Raw genomic sequence first — 17,512 nt, 5'->3', positions numbered from 1 at the left:
TTTAAGTAAAAAAAAAAAAAATCAACTATGGGAGGAAAATAAAAATTATTACCTCAATAGATTATATGACTGAACCTGAACACAAGAGGTAAAATGAATGCATTTATCACTTCAAGTACATTTTCTCAGCTTTTATAATTCAGTTAAGAAGATGGACTGAACTGAAGTTTCTGTTTACAATTTCCAGGATGACTCTGAATAAATGTCTTACACTCTATTCTGCAAGTTCTCCTTTTTGTAAAGTGTCAACAACACTACTTATTACAAGCTACAATTCCTACTGATGATGTCGGGATTAAAACTAACGCTTTTAAAATTCAGATAACTGTAACTACTCTATATCCATTTGAACACCATGGTCACAGAAAGACTTACACTTATATTTTATTGAGATATGTGACATTATATTTTGATAGCTACTAAATAGCCAGCCTGCTGGTTTATATACTTCACAAACAATTCAAGCAGTCAACTATTAAATGTATTAAGTCAACAGTATGTTCTAATATTTTTCAGGTGTTTCCATCATCCTCAAGGAACTTCTACCTTAACAAAAGAAAGAAAAAGGGTCTAATATAGAAGAAAGAACCAGTCACCAGATTCAAAGCTGATTATCACGCCTCTACAGTGTGCTGTACACCACAGCAGAGAGTGAGATTCAAGGATGAATAAGCATGGAAATGGCCCTCAAAAAACCTAAGAGGACAGAAAACTGAAGATATGTCTTTCCTCCTATTCTTTTACTCTTAAAGCTAAGTAGGAAACAACTCTCAGTTCTTCCGAGTCTTTCACCATTGCAGATGTCCTTTCCATCATCTCACAATGAGAGAAGAACCCCCTGGAGCCTACACTGGTCAACCCAGCAGGAACCACTCATCAGCTCATCCTAGCACTAACTTGTTAGCAGTCATGTATGGAGCATCTATAAAGGCAGAAGGGCTTGTTCTTAGGAGTTTCATGAGGAGCAGACTCTGAGTGGTGTGGGTGATGACTTCCAGTGCATGTGTATATATGCACATACACACACATATTAAATACTAAAGAGACAACCATGCCTTCCTGGTACCCCAACCTTGGGATAGGCTCATTTTGCAAAACACCTTTGAAGCTACATTGGAAGCCCTTGGGTTACAATATGCTTATGTACGGATCTGAGAAATCTTAAGGCGTGTGTGCCACTCCTATGGTGATTTCAGAAACTATTGCTTCACTCTAAGCAGAGCTAAGATTGATACCTAGCTACTTGGTAAATATATAGAATGTATCTTAGCATTACATTACCTAATCATCGAGCAAAGAAAACATATAAGGGCACACTGTACTGTGGTCTATACTCATGTTGTTCAAACAAAGATCCCCTAATGATTGTTTGAAAGTATAAACTAGCAGATAATCAAGACTACTGACTACCAACATGTAAGCACATGCCATTTACAGTTCTACAATGAACATGATGTCAAACGGTCTTTTTAAATATTTGCTTATACCTATAGATTAACACGGCTCTCAACCTTGAGCAGAGCAGGGTTGTTTGCAGTGAGCAATGGTTAAGGCAGGGACTTGTATCTGGTATGATGCTGAGGGTCAGTGCCATCTGAGCTCTAAAGAGGATGTCTTCTCACCACCCCTCTACGACAGCAGGGGACTAGGAAACACGTTAAGAGACAGAAGATGGGGACGAATACTGTGAACTGTCTTCCAGACATAGTATGGCCATTGCTTTTGAATTCAACAGCAGTTGTGGTCATCTGCACAAAATGAAGCCTGTTAACACTCCAGGATGGATGAGGAGTCATATGAGGCCACACCCTTAGCTGAGAAATAAATGGTTGCCAAGGGAAGGAGGAGGTGGGGAGGAGGAGGAGAGGAGGAGGAAGAAGAAGGGGAGCCATTTTTCTTCAGGGGTATAGCCATTGGTAAGCTGTCCATGATCCAGTAAATAACATTATCTCTGTGCACATGCAAACAACACTTAAATTCTGCAAGTTATTGGGGAAACAAAATAACCCTGAAAGTAGGAGGGAAAGTATTGGGGGAAAGGGTTCTAGAGAGACTGAGGAGGTTAAAAAGAGGGGATGAAGGTGAACATATCAAATGTCAAGAATAAAAAAATGATTAAAGAAATGAATATTATATAGGCCTAACCTAAACACATATTATGTCCGCAAATGATTAAATGTTACAGCCACAACACTCAGTGCATTTCAACTGTACTTTTTATGCAATCCTAACCTATTTATGAGTGAAATAATGACTACATTTTGTTAATTATTATTTTTGAATTTGGTCTCTTTTAGAGACTTACAATTTCTTCACAACAGGCCAAGGAGAAGACAAAGCAGAGAAACAGAGGATTTGTCAGGTTCCAACTCTGGTTCCTTCAGAGCTTTTGTACAAGTTCCCTAACCTAGGTATGGCTACTGGTAGGCTGCTGATGCACCTACGGAGGGCCCTACGTTCATGCTCATGGGGACTGCATGAGCCAGACTCAATGGGTTGGAAAGAAAAAAGAAAAAGGTGGGAGGAGTATGTATAAGAAGGAGGTCGAGTGGGAATGCAAAGGGGGGTTGGTGGATAGGGCCAATATATATATATATTTTTTTTCTAAAAATTAAAAAAAGCTGTATTTTAGCCCCCTAATATTTTAGATTTTTCCCCTCTCTGGGAAAATAAGTGATTGTGTTTGTTCTACTGCTCATGAGACAAGGCAAAATGAAATTGCATAAAAACACAGGATAAATATAAAGCCAGCTACCCTTAAATGAGTAACTTCAATATACCCCATTATCACCTAATCTTTACAAGAACTAAAGATATTGCACACAACCTAACTTCCAGACTTTAGAAGTATCATTCATTAATAAATTAATCATTACAAAATATCTCCCCAGGAAGAAAAACTTTTTAAAAGATGGCATTTCATTTAATGTTACTGAATTTCAGTGAATTAAACACAAGGGTGATTTCTGTTGGCCCTTGTCTAAATTGCTTTACTTTTATAAAATTGACTAGAACTTGTGCTGGGCAGGTGGGTATGACTCACATGTGAAATAAAAATTAGCACTATTTACCAGATGTCTGTACTACTTTTCCTGACACTCACTGAAGGTTTACATCCTGCTTGCCCAAAGACCACTTGCTTATTTGATGCCATTATTCCCACAGGTTGGTACAACGGTGCTAAGAAAGCCACTTTATAGAGCAAATTTATTTTCAGTTTGCCATTTATTTATTATTTATTTATGTGTGTATGTGCACATGCTCTCTCTCACACCTAGGTTTGAACCCACCTATTTCGGACTTCATTGAGTTACATTTCCAGTCTAACTAATTATTATTAATACTGCTAAACTCCAAATGTGCATGTATAGGAGATTTAATTCAACCTACAAGCTTTTAATCAACCTCTTTCAATCGTTACAGCTAGTTGCCAGATAGCAATATGTTTCTGAAACTTATCTCATTATAATAATGCATTCCAAGAGCTTATGAGTTTATTCCTTATCTTAGGCCAGGGCGCTAGCTTCACATGAGCCTGTTGTTGAATGGTAACTGATATATTATACATTTGAATCTGTAGTGGCATCTGGGAGGAATTTAAATAATTTCAATTACGCATGCACATTGTGCCAAAGCATAGAATACTATTTTTTCCTAATGTTATATTTAAAGGCAGAGATAGCTAGTGTGCTGCATGTAATGTGTTTCCACAGTAACATTACCACGTCCTAACAATTATGAAGCCAGTGCTGACGTTCAGGCACGGCCACAGAGGACAGCTGGAGGAGGTGTCACTTATTTCTTGACTAAAGCTGGGATCATGCTAATAAGTCAAGCTTACTTAGAAATCACATCCTAACCTTTCTCTTCTACCAAACAGAAGAAAACTGTCGTTCAAGAGACAAAGCCATTGCCAACAGTAGCAGTGGCTGAACTAGAAGTCCTAAGTACACAATCCCTACATTTTTGAGGTGGTTAATAACATTCTGTATTTTTAGAGACCAAAATGATGACAAAGTCATTAATTACAGATTAAAGTATCCCTTATCTAAAATGCTTTTATATACATGCTTTATGGCTTATATACAAACTACACACATAGTCTGAAGATAATTTTCTACAGTATTTTTGGTCGCCTGAATACTGACTATGAGCTAACACATGTGGTCAGAGGCATAATTTTCCATTTGTGGCATCATACTGGCCTTGGAAGAAGGTTTCAGATTTTGAAATATTTCATGTTCCAAAATCAGGGATGTTCAATCTGAATCCATATATTTGCAAGACATAAATTCCTTCCTGAATTAAATTCAGCGCAAGATACATCCTATAATTTCCTCCTGTAATAAAACTGGTGAAAGAAAGCACTGTTTCAAATATTAGACCAACTAGTGCTACTAAGGTACTACTATATATCTCCATTATTCCCGTAGCATGTTCATTAACCTTAACAATTGTTTCTACATTAACCAGAAAAGGAAGCGTATTATCTTATTAGATGTATTATGGGAAAGTACTTTTTAAATAAGTATTTTAAAGCAATAACTGACCCCTCAAAATTAAAATTATGGTTTTGATATATAAACGATGAGGAGGTTCAAGAGTAACTTTGAGAAGTTTAATTTTATTAATTCTTTTTTTTTTTTTTTTTTTTGGCTTTTCAAGATAGGGTTTCTCTGTGTAGTCTTGGCTGTCCTGGACTCACTTTGTAGACCAGGCTGGCCTTGAACTCACAGCAATCCGCCTGCCTCTGCCTCCTGAGTGCTGGGATTAAAGGCATGCGCCACCACATCTGACATTTTTATTAATTCTTATAAAGTCTTATCTATGAATTCACAATTGTTATAATTTACTACATAGCTCACTGTCTACAGAATTTCTATTTAGAGAGCAAAATTACCAAAATATACCTGTTGTAGTATTCAAATGTTCCTATTACAATGAATATGGAAAACTACACTATGGACTTCTTTATCCTAGTTAAATTGAAAGATATACATAAATATTTAAATGACTTCAGATCATAAAACTACTAAATGAGCAATCAGGCTGTGGATAAAGCTTACTGGTACCACACTTGTTTAACTTGTAAAGATTCAAGGTTTGATTTTCAGCACTGCAAAAACAAAAGCCAACAAAGAAACACACATGCACATACACATGCACACACAGGGGTTCGAAAGAGAAGGGAACAAGAGGGAGGAAACTGAGTCAGCAAAAGTTCCCTGCTACAGCTCCCGTTCCTTCACATGTTTCTCTGGTGAGTGATCCGCAGTGGCACTGAAGGACAGTAAGTAGGAGGCTTCTAGGGAAGTCTGTAAAGCTTATCAAAAGGTATTACGGACTACGTGTTAAAGAGCACCTGTCTAGTACACGTGACCTACTGAGTTCCATCTCCCCAGCACTACACAATCAACCAAACAAGACTACCACCTCCAACACTCCTGCCCTAGATCAGTGGCTCTCAGCCTTCCTAATGCTGTGACCCTTTAATATAGCTCCTCATGCTGCGGTGACCCCCAACCATAAAAGTATTTTTGTTGCTATTCTGTAACTGTAGTTTTGCTACTATTATTAACCTTAATATAAATCTCTGTTTTCTGATGGTCTTAGGTGACCTCTGTGAAAGGGTCATTTGACCACTGCCCTATGTTTGTTTTCCATTTTTAATAGCACATTTATTTCATGAAATAAATATTCCACAATATAATCATATAGGAAAAATTTTTATTTGCTTACAAATATCAGAGTATAAGCTTGAATTCTTCAATTCACTTCCTAATTTCCCAACTTAGTAGATATGAATTTTCTTTCTATATATTATGAAATACTCATCAAATCTTTATTTGTATAGTTAATACCAATTAAATAAAAGTGGAACCCAGACATTTCAGTATAGCTTTTATTAATATTGTATAAAAGCTCATTTGTAAAAGAACCAATTTAACATCTCATGCAGCCAAATTATTCTTTATACCAGGATGCTCTGTGTTGAAGTAAATACAGTGCCATTATCTTCCACTTAAAAGTGTTACCTAATATCCATTCATAGATATAATAAAGCACTTATAAATTGAAAAATGAACAGATAGAAACTATCAACAAGTAGACAGGCATGAATTACTACTTGTAGACACTTCTTGAGGACATCTAAAATTTGCCTCACAACATCCCTGTGAGGTAGGGAGATGGATTAAATGACAACACACGGACTTGAACAACGTTACATGTGCCAACATTACATGTAGAAATTTTGCTATATTTGTTAACTTTCAAAAGAAGTAGCATCTATGAAACAGTTCTGGTTAGAAGTCCAAGAAAATCAGGTTGCTTGTTTTTTGCTATCTTCATCAGGAAGTTATTTTGATTTTCAACAAAATTTGCCCCCTCCACCAAGGGATTTTCAGTCTTCTGAGAGTGAGTGAAGCAAGTATTATGGCATTTTCCAATGTTCTAACACACTAAACTTTGCAGGCCCGCTCTTCTTTCTCTGGATGGCGGTAAGTTAGCTGTTCTCCCCACACGAAATTAAAGCAGGTGTCTTCCTCCTTCTCCTTCTTCACTGTTACAAATGCATGGCTGCGTCTTTTTTAGCTGGTATGTTTCTTCCAGGGGTTTCTCTCAGTCAGGGATCATTTGCATCTTTCCAATTAGAATAAACTGCAGATCTTCTTCTTCCAAGTCAAAGGGTGAATTCACTGAGTTAAAAAAATAATCAAGGCCAGAGAAATTCTCTGCAAAGAAAATTGTCTGTCTTCACAGTAGGGGGAGAAAAAGTCCATCTTGAAGAACTGATTTTTTTTTTTTTAATTAAAAAACTTGAGGGAAAAAACAAAAACAAAAACATCAAAACCACAAAACCAACCCACAATCCTGTAAGTATCAGGATGCAAGGGAGTCCAGCTTTTCCATAAAAAGAAAAAAATGTTCAAGAAGAATCTTTTTAAAAAGTGATAGCCAGGGAATGGGACATGTATGTGTTTATTTTCTACTGCTCAATATAGCTCTCTCCAGCAAAAGTCAGACATGCTACTCCGTCAGTGTGAGGTCAGGCTTGACTACTGACAGGGCCTGCATGTGGTGAGGCTTTTAAAACCCCAGTAAAGAGCTTTCTTTTTCTTTGCCATAGAACCTAAGACTTTGTGGTTACATGTAATAGCGACAGAAAAGTTTAAAAGTTATTTGCCTCTTGAAGGGGTATGACTACAGCTGGGTGTGGTGGTCAATACCTATAATTCCAGCACTTTAAAGGTTAAGACAAGAAGAAAGTTTGTGGCTAGTCTGAGCTACATAGCCAGAACCCATCTCAAACAAAACAAAACAAAACAATGCAAAGCAAAGCAAAGCAAAACAAAACAAAGAGTAAACAATAGCAGAGTGCTCGGAATTAGACAATACACATGATCTGTTTCATTACATAATTTAACAAGTGTGTCTACTGGTTTTCTGTACTGGATGTGGGTACTGTATTTTGCAGAGTATGAGTTCTGAGGTGACCTCTTAGAGTAATTTAGCCTACAAATAAGTATACCCTAAAAATTTTTTAGTTAAAAAAATATATTAAGCCGCAGGATCAAATATGTTTCCTAAAAAGAATTTTCTAACAAGCAGTGACATTAACCTCACATTATAGACACCACAGTAGTAACCTTGGATTAAAAAAGCACTTTGTAGAACTATGTCTAAGGTTGCGGTTTAAGAAGTGTCAATGGACTACTTATAAATACTGTTGAAAATTGAAACAAACCCCTTTGGTGTCTCAGGTACATGGAGTAAAAACTTTTACTCTTTCTATTACACTTTTAAAATGTCCTATGAGATGATCATAGCATTCCTGCTCCACTTGAAGATAAATGCAGATGTCTACTAAGCATTTTAAATGCCTGTGTCTAAAAATCACAACCTCTCCAAAGCAAATCAGGAGGAACAGCATCAAAATAAAAAGTACTGACTGATCATATATAAATGATCACTTAAAATAGCCAGTTGACATTTCTTAGTGTAGTAAGGAAAAAAAAATCATTAATAGAGCAATAATCATACTAGAAATCAGTATCTGAAATGAATAACTCAATACTCAAAACAATAATATATTTTAAAAATCAGGTAGTGACTGAGCTCTACTCATAGCTTCCATGTAAGATCTACTTTATGTATGATGGAGAGAGAACAAGAACACAGGAATTTTTACATTTAAATATAGTAAAAATGAGGCCTGGTCTCATGTTCTTTAAACAATATTAATATTTTTATGAGTTTTTCCTATCAAGTTTCTTCCTGTGAAATAACCCATAGTTAATGTTGTCTTTGTCAATGCATAAATATTAAAGCCACCACACTGTGGGGCACAAGAGAAGAAATCATTAATAGGAATTAGTATGATGGAAACAAATGTTAAAACTCCAGGAATAGAGGGGAACGAATGTGCTGACCCTCACGAAGACCCACAAAACTACACAGCTCACGTCTGGTGAGAGACTCTGAATGTTTCCCCTGAGATCAGAAACAAGATGAGGGCATCCCCTCTTCTTACTGGTACTTACTAGTCAGGAAAGTGAAGGACAAGGCATCTAGGTAGAAAAGTGATACAGTGAAGCTGTACCAACCAGCAGAAACCTTAATTTTATTCAAAGAAAATCCATGGAGTCCAGGAATTTCTATAGAATAAACTTTGCTTAGAAATCATAGGAACTCAACTCAATGTTTAAAAAGAAGGAAAAGGCTATACAAATAATACCTACCAATATTAAAGAGTAATCCAAAGCTAAAATAATGACAGCAGTGTGGAGGGACAGGACTTATCAGCGGGCCAGGTCTCAGAGTCCAGAAATAAACCTCCATTTTTATGGTCTTTGCTCCAAATGCCAACATACTTTCCATGGAGACTGAATGGCCTTAACAAATAGCACTGGGAAACTAGATCACCAGAGAGAAAAGAATGAAGGCCAACTTCTACCTCACACCACATCCAAACTCAAGAACTGAAACTCTGAAGAAAATGCACATGCAGTAAATCTTATGACCTCAGACTAGTCAGTGACCTCTTAACATATGGCCTCAAAACCACAAGCAACTACAGAAAAGCATATAAATAAATCATAAATAAAGAAATGTTAAAACTTTTGTACTGCAAAGTACAACATTCAAGAAACAGCCTGCTGAATTAGTGAAACCATTTGAAAATCATACGGATGATAAGGGTTTAATATCCAGAATATATAAAGGGCTCCCACAAATAAAAAAAATGGACAAATCTCAACTGAAAGCTGCTAAAGTATCTGAGTAGCCATTACTCTGAAAATATACAAGTGGTCCAAGGGCATATCCAAAGATGCCACTAGGGAGATCAAAATCACAACTAAATGCAAATGTATCCAAGAGGATGGTGATCATAAAAGAGATGAGGGAGAAGGGTGTTGCTCAGTGTAGAGTGCTTACTCAACACTCTTGGGGCTCTGGGCTCAACGCCAGGACCAGGAGGTTGAAGGAGACAGCAATGATATGTTCTGGTGCTATGTACAGAAGCTACTGATGATGGAAGTGCAAAATGGTGCAGCTGCTTTCTACAAGGCTGGCAGTTCCTCCAAAGTGTTTCCCCTGAATGAACATATGACTCGGGCACATTATGTGAGTTCATATACATGCGATGGAAAGAACAGAAACCCACACAGGCAGAGTAGATTCCTGACTGTTTAATGTTGGAGATGGGAGAGAGAGAATGTATGTGTGGGCAAAGGGAGTAATTCCTAATGGTACACGTTTGTTTTTATCTTGGACAAGGGGCAGGAGAGTGGTGGAAATTCACTGTAGCTAAGGTTGCACAATTATGTGAATACATTAAAACTACTGAATTGTACATTTTAACATGTGACTATTAAATAACATTGAATATTGTTTAGCATGTGAATTATTTCTTTAAAAAGATGCCATTAAAAATAATAAAGGAAATACTAATAGCTAAGTGAGTTTTGTTAGAACTAGGACATTAAGCTGATTATTCTTTAAATATGTATCTTTGTTAGTTCTACCAAACATGTGTGTGTTTATGTTAATGAACAAGTTGAACCAATCTGATGTGCCTTGTTCTATTATCTCAGGTAACAGCAGAGCAGCACAGTCATTTATGTTCGCAAAAACTACTCATTATTTACTGTGCACCTAAAATACGTAGAGATAGATGTGAGGCATCTAGAACTTCAAGTCAAATTGAGAATTTCCAAACAGGGAGTTAAACATTCAGAGGCAAATATGTTAAACAATAATAAAAATTAGGATGGTGAGTGTTTGGAAAGTGACACCGAAAAAAAGTTTTCTTATAGTTTATACAGAGAGGCCTCCCTTGGTCAGGTTAGACTCTAGTGGTCCACACTTCTGGAGATCTCGCTGATGCAATCCAGCCACATGGGAGATACGGTTACACAACTTTCTCGGATTCTTCTTTCCACTTTTGTAAAATAAAGTGGCTTCTGAACCGTGTAATGGCTAAAGTTCCTTCTATCTCCAAATTCCTGACATTTTAAACTTGAATGTAGGGAAAGTCCTAAAAATCAATTACTGGTCAACAAGCTAAACTGTAAATGGAAAGTGGCCAACTGATAGAATGAACGCAGACCATACGGTCGTTTCAACAGTTTAGCAATGTCTACACTTTCCTACTCCGTAAGGAGGCAGTCACAAGAGCACACTTCCTCCGTGCTTTGGAGAGCTGTCACGTCATTTTCACACGGCCTGTGTGAGCCCAGCCTAAGAAGAAGCAAGAATTCCTCTGACCTTTACAAGACCTATACAAGAAATCAGAGGGGTCACCAAGATAAATCCTGGCTTTACTTCTAAAAACTGCAGTGTCTTGCCCATTGCACTTGACCACAGGCCTCGCTGTCTACGTGGTTTGCCTGCCGCTCTCTAGGTTTGTTGTTGGTCTTAACCCTTAATACTCTTAAGAGTAAAGTTAAATAGAAAGAAAAAGCATTTTCCTTATGTGCTGGAGCAGACCTGTCCAGAACACACCCCTCTCTCCAGTGGAATCCACACCCAGATTTGCTAAAGGAAAGAGGTCATAATCCAGACCGAGCTCATCCATGGCCAGTTATCACATCCCTAACTCCAGCTGGCCTGCTATACAGAGAAGCTGACAGCTACTACAGATGAAGTAAACAATATTTCCCATTAATAGCAATGCCAGAAGGGAAGGGAAAGGGACCAACCCATACTGGAACTGGCTTAGAAATCTGGATCTCACAAAGTAATTTTCTTCTTATAAATAACCTATACTGAGTGACAATGCCTCACAAAGGGCTTTAGCAAATTTTAACATTTCCACAAAAATCTTGGATGACTTCAGAAGAAAATGAAAGCAGTTATTCAAAAATATAAGACAGAAAATTAGGTGTATCTACTCAGACAACTATTCAACAATCTTGGTCAATAAACTATATTCTTGGTTGAACATTATTTTAAAAGACATGAATTGCTTCTCAGTTTGCAAAGAATGCAGATCAGTATTTAGATAGCAAATTAACAAAACAGCACTCCTTATAAATGCCACCCTTTCACAAATACGGTAAAATAAATTCTGCATCTCCAAATTGTGGATTTATGATCTCAAGTTATCTTAGCTTTCATATTAATGCTGAAAAATCTAATATAATTTTTGAGATTAGACAATAAAAAGGCACAACTGTAGCAGTTAAGGAAACTGCACAATGTGAAATTTTCACCTATAATTGTATCAGTGATAAAAATCACTTATGAAATTAAATCCCAGTTTTATAGATTTATCCAAACAAAAATTATCTACAGCAACTGTTTTTACTTTAGCTTATAACTATGACCTTCTAAGTTCTGTTTACTACTTTAAAAGAAAGCAGGAAAATGCCTGGATGTGCATAGACGTGTACTAAGAGAGAACTCCTTTTGAAATAATCTTCCACTATATAACCCTAGCTGGACTCGAACTCACAGAGATCTACTTGCCTTTGCCTCTCGAGTGCCAAGACTAAAGGAACACACCAGCACGCCCGGCAGGGCCTCCTGACCAGTTACCTCTTAGCATCAGTTCACTTTTTCTTTTTTCTTTTTTTCTTTTTTGTAATATCCACAATTAAGTACAAACTGTAATTTACAAAAAGTACATTTTGGTATACTTTAGCTTACTTAAATATAAATTTTAAAATTTTTAAAGAATTGGTGAAAATGTTACTTAAAATATCCAATTATCTAACTTTTTGAAATTGTATAAAAACTTCTAGATATAATTTCAAGCTAGTCTCTTTCTGAAGCTTAGATAATATAAATTGAGTGAATCAACCCAAGTGTTTCTTATTATACTGTTTTATAGCAAAAAGCAATATACTAGCAAATATTTCTACATACACCTTTTAATGAGTTGTTGCAAACACACAGAAGTGGCAGAAACATCTCAAACAGAATGGAAGATACATGCAGTACCTCCAAAATGCATAAACTCCAGCAGCACCATGAGAATGTATTATCCAAATGTTAAAATAATCCAAACACAATCAGTGCTTGAAGAGCCTATTTTCCATTACAGTAGCCAAACTTATCAAAATTTGTCAGTACAAAAATAGCTTCACAAACTGCTGGTCTATGTCCTGAACTCCCCAAAAGGATGGAAGCAGCTATTTGTCAATATAATACTGCATCTCTAAGAATCAAAGTTGTAATTAGAAAATAAACATTTTAACATTTTCAGTAGTATATTTCAGCATCACATTCCAATAGCACTACAATATAAAACTAACTACTTCTAATAGAATTTAGCTTGTATTAAATCTTATTTTAAAAATTCCAACCACTTTTAAGAATTCTATACAAATAACTCCAGGGAGCAAACAATTATGTTGAATAAGAGAGGAAAAATTTTTTCCACACATACATACAGGTTGCTTTATTAGGGTATAGCTACATTTTAGTCCCCAACTGTAAGACTATGGTCTCCAAGGACACCTTAAAAAGTCACTTCAGTTTGTCAATGAGATTCTTTCTGTTCAACCCTGAAAGGATATTATCATTTAAGTTAAACATAATTTTAAAGAAAAAAATTAGTAAAGATTTAATAACATACTCTCAAAGAAATTAGTAAGCATTTACTCTCAGTCTTCCTATTTTGAACATCCTATGCTTTTGAAAGCATTTAAAGAAGTACATGAAAGAGTGTTCATTCCTTGAAACATTTGATTTGACTATTATTGCATAGTTTATGACAGGGCCATAAAACAGTACTATAGCACTTAACTAAAGAGTACATAAGAGCCCATATGTTTACATTTTAATTTAGCAGTATAGTTTTTTGTTATTCTTTTTTTTTTAATTAATTTATTCTTGTTACACCTCAATGGTTATCCCATCTCTTATATCCTCCCATTCATCCCTCCCTCCCATTTTTCCCTTACTCCCCTCCCCTATGACTGTGCCTGAGGGGGACATCCTCCCCCTTTATATGCTCATAGGGCATCAAGTCTCTTCTTCCTGCTGTCCTTCCTCTGAGTGCCACCAGGTCTCCCCCTCCAGGGGCCATGGTCAAATATGAGGCACCAGAGTACGTGTGACAGTCATACCCCACTCTCCACTCAACTACGGAGAATGTCCTGTCCATTGGCTAGATCTGGGTAGGGGTTTGAAGTTTGTGGCCTGTATTGTCCTTGGCTGGTGCCATAGTTTGAGCGGGACCCCTGGGCCCAAATCTGCCTATCATAATGTTCTTCTTGTAGGTTTCTAGGACCCTCTGGATCCTTCTACTTTGCTATTCTCCCATGCTCCTCTCATCTAGAGTCCCAATAGGATGTCCTCCCATCTGTCCCAGTTTCCTGGTAAGGGAAGACTTTCATGGGACATGCCCCTTGGGCTAGAATGCAGATGTAAGTGAGTATATACCATTTGAGTCTTTCTGCTTCTGGGTTAACTCACTCATTATGATCATTTCTAGCTCAATCCATTTGTCCACAAATTTCGGGAGTAGTATAGTTTTTAGAAACCAAAAAGAGTAGTAAATGATTCAAGGTCAGGCATTATGCCCACTGAATTAGGTAAAATAAAAACCGTAATAGCTTAGTGAATACATTTCCTTAAAAGTTCAAGATAAATTTAAGAAATTATTGTGGATGAAATTATGTATCTAGAATTTGCTTTCAACATAAAACAATGGCTGGGTGGTGGTGGTGCACGCCTTTAATCCCAGCACTCGGATCACTGTGAGTTTGCAGCCTGGTCTACAAAGTGAGTTCAGAACAGCCAAGGCTACAAAGAGAAACCCTGTCTCGGGAAAAAAAAAAAAAAAAAAGAAAGAAAGAAAGAAAAGAAAAACAAAATAAGAATAAACAATGGAGGCCAGAGAGTCTGGCTCATGGTTAAAAGCATGTGTTGCTCTTATATGAGTCAGCTTCGGTTCCCAGTACCCACAATCACCACAGCTCACAACCATCTCTAACTCTAGTTCTAGGAATCTGACATCCTCTTCTGGCTTCTGGGGGCACCAGGCATAGACATGCCTCCATGCAAAACACCCATACACATAAAATTTACAATAAAAATTAACATAATAAAGGCTGGGAATGTGGCTCCCTTGGTACAGGGCCCCTTATCATCTGGGAAGACCTGCATTTGAATCTTAATACTGTAACAGAAACACAACAGAGGGAAAGGTGAAGGTAGTGATAAAATAAGACTGGACATTCTTTTTCCATGACTGTTAAGGCTGGGTAGTATTTCCATGGGAATCTATTGCTGTAGTCTGTCTGCGCATATCTGTTATTTTTATAATAAAATTATAAGAATAAAAAATATTTCTTGTATTCCTAAATCTATATAATAATTTTAAAATAAAGCTCACAAGTACAGAACAGACTATAACCACATTGCTAAAATTGCCTAAATAAGTCACAGTCTCTTTACTAATTAATTATTCTAAATTTAAGATAAAATACAAATCTTAACAAAAGCACAAGCAGCTACTATCAGCATGACTGACTGGATTACTGAGCCCTAGATTGTTTGTTTGTTTTTGTTTTGTTGTTGTTTTCACTATGCAGCCTGGGTGTGGCCAACACATCCTTCCTGTTTTTCTTTGAATACAGAGACTCTAGTGATTTTGCTCCCTATTTAGAAGTAAGTAGACTGACCAAAACAGAAAAACCCTAGCCAAGTGTTTTTCTTAAAATGCAAACAAATACTGTGGAAAGAAAGGCAAAGACAGCCTAGGTAATGTCTAAAATCAGGATTTTTGTCTTCCTTTGCCATGGGGGAAAATGGTATAGCCAACTTAAATATCTGGGTACTTTAGATTTGAGTAATATTAATTATCATGCTTTTTTTAACTCATGAAATACTGATCTTAATTCTACATAGGTCTTTCCAGACAGAAGCAGTTACATACATTTGGACACAACAATGCGCTTATGTGGGTTTTTGGCTTAAATGTTTTATTAACTAGCTAATGGTGTGTGTGTGTGTGTGTGTGTGTGTGTGTGTGTGTATACACATATATATATATATATATATATATATTATACATATATATAGTACTATAATCTGCATACATATAAAAATAAATATTAGGGTAGGGCCAGAAGAACTGAGCTGTCAAATCCAAGTAATGATTCATGAGCAGTTGCTCATTAGACCTAGGACATATAAATTAAACCTTAGGATTTAGTTTCCTCATAAGCCAAAGGCGTGTGCTTTCACTGTGATGCTTTACATTATAACTCAGCATGCACAGATACATGCACAACCCTGAAACACCTACTACAGTGACCTTTACTGATGGCTTCTACTTGTCTTCTTTCTCAGAAGCCATCTGAAACTACCATACTTTGGGAAGTCTTGAACAACACTGTCTCTGAGGCCTCCTGTCTTTGACTATCGGGGATTCTTGCAGTAGCTATAAAATAATCTACCTCACGTGGGAAAATCTTTTTTCAGCCAAGAAAGTAGATGAATGTACAACTATATGTCATCAAATTCAGAGGAACACTTTTATAAAATACTATAGCTGGAAGTTCTAAAAATGCTAAGAAAAAATTATGATTATAAAATGACTTTAACATGAGTATAAGCTTAAATTAATATCTTAGGTGTTCTATTTAGAACAGTCAAGTCCTCCATGACAAATCACAGAAGCAGTATCTTTAAGGTCAAAGTGATTCCTATCAGACACTCAAGAACACAGCAATAATCAGTAGATGAGGACCAATTCTAGGAGGTAATACCAACAAAATGGATTAGCAAAACAGTAAACATTTAGAAAAATTTAGGTGTATAAACTAGAAGTAGCTTCTACAAATGTTAAATTCAAAAGTTCTTATTTCTAAATGTCACAGTATTCAATGCAGATGGCTTGATTTAGGTGTTAAATCAAGTATATAACTATGTTCAGTGCAATTCTTTTAAATGGAAATGTTAACTATTACTTAATAGAAAATTTTCCTTCCCTAATACAGTTAAAGCATTTTAAAATTCTTTTCCACAGTAACATTCTTTATAATTAAATAGTGAACTTTCTGAAATACTCCCCAAGAACTGCAGCCTTTTGTTAAGACTATGCTCACTAAGTCAGCATGAATGTATGGCAGCCAGACTAAGGGAGTAGAAGTTTCCCTGTGTTCAGCTATCTTTATAGCTAGAGAAAGGAAGTCCTTGCAACACAGTAATAAAAACCATGGACACTTACTTCAAAATGTCTACCATCTCATGTGGACACTAAGTGGGGCACCATTATGTTTAAATGTCCCCACTTATTAGACTTATTCCTGACTTAGTTTTCCCACAGCCTGGTAAGGAGCTCCCTCAGCATTGCTCTAGTATGTTTAATCCAATGCCCTCATTAACGCAGGCCAATCTCAATAAAAACTCACATAAGATAGGTTCAAACATCTGACTTTACAATATTTAACCTGTCAAAGAATTTAATTTTCTAAAATATGGTTCCTCCAAAAAATGTGCAGTAGAAGAAAACTATTTTCTTAATATTACCTAAAACAATTTAGTAAAAAGCATTTAAGTTAGGGTAAAAATTAATGTTAAGGTGGATAGGCTTTTAAAAAATATTATCAACAATGCCATTTCACATCCGTCTTTAGAGTCTAATAGGACCACAGTCTGGCCAACAGGTAATGTAGCTAGTTAAAGATACATTTAGAACATTCTGTGTCTTTTAGAATACACGATTCTTTTAAGATTCAGAAGCAGTTCAAGCTTCTCCCGTTGGTACACAAAAACAAATCTGCCGTTAATGCACAGGCTTCGGCTGGATCCCTGCTGTGTTCTGTGTGACCACGCTATGACACTTCCTCTAGCTTAACTTTAGAGTAGGAATTCTACTGTTTCTAACTACAATGCATGTATCTAAGTTACATACAGAAGACTGGTTAACAAAAGGGATCTTTAAAAACAGAAGGGACTTATGCTTTGTTCCACTGAGAAAGTTTCTCCTATAATTGGCTCAGTGCTCCTCTTCCCACACAGATAATGGAAATAGTCATCTAGTCAACTTGAG

At 36.4% G+C, this 17,512-nt stretch overlaps 1 protein-coding gene across 3 annotated transcripts in view; it reads right to left on the bottom strand.

Annotated features, from left to right (window-relative positions):
• Homer1 (homer scaffold protein 1) overlaps positions 1–17,512 on the bottom strand; it is a 101,233-nt gene that overhangs the window by 29,777 nt on the left and 53,944 nt on the right. The gene's annotated exons all lie outside the window — the stretch shown is intronic.

Source organism: Acomys russatus, chromosome 30 (assembly GCF_903995435.1).
Source record: "Acomys russatus chromosome 30, mAcoRus1.1, whole genome shotgun sequence".
NCBI lineage: Eukaryota > Metazoa > Chordata > Mammalia > Rodentia > Muridae > Acomys > Acomys russatus.
Note: the sequence above shows the minus strand (reverse complement) of the source record. Positions and strands in the feature narration are given on the sequence as shown.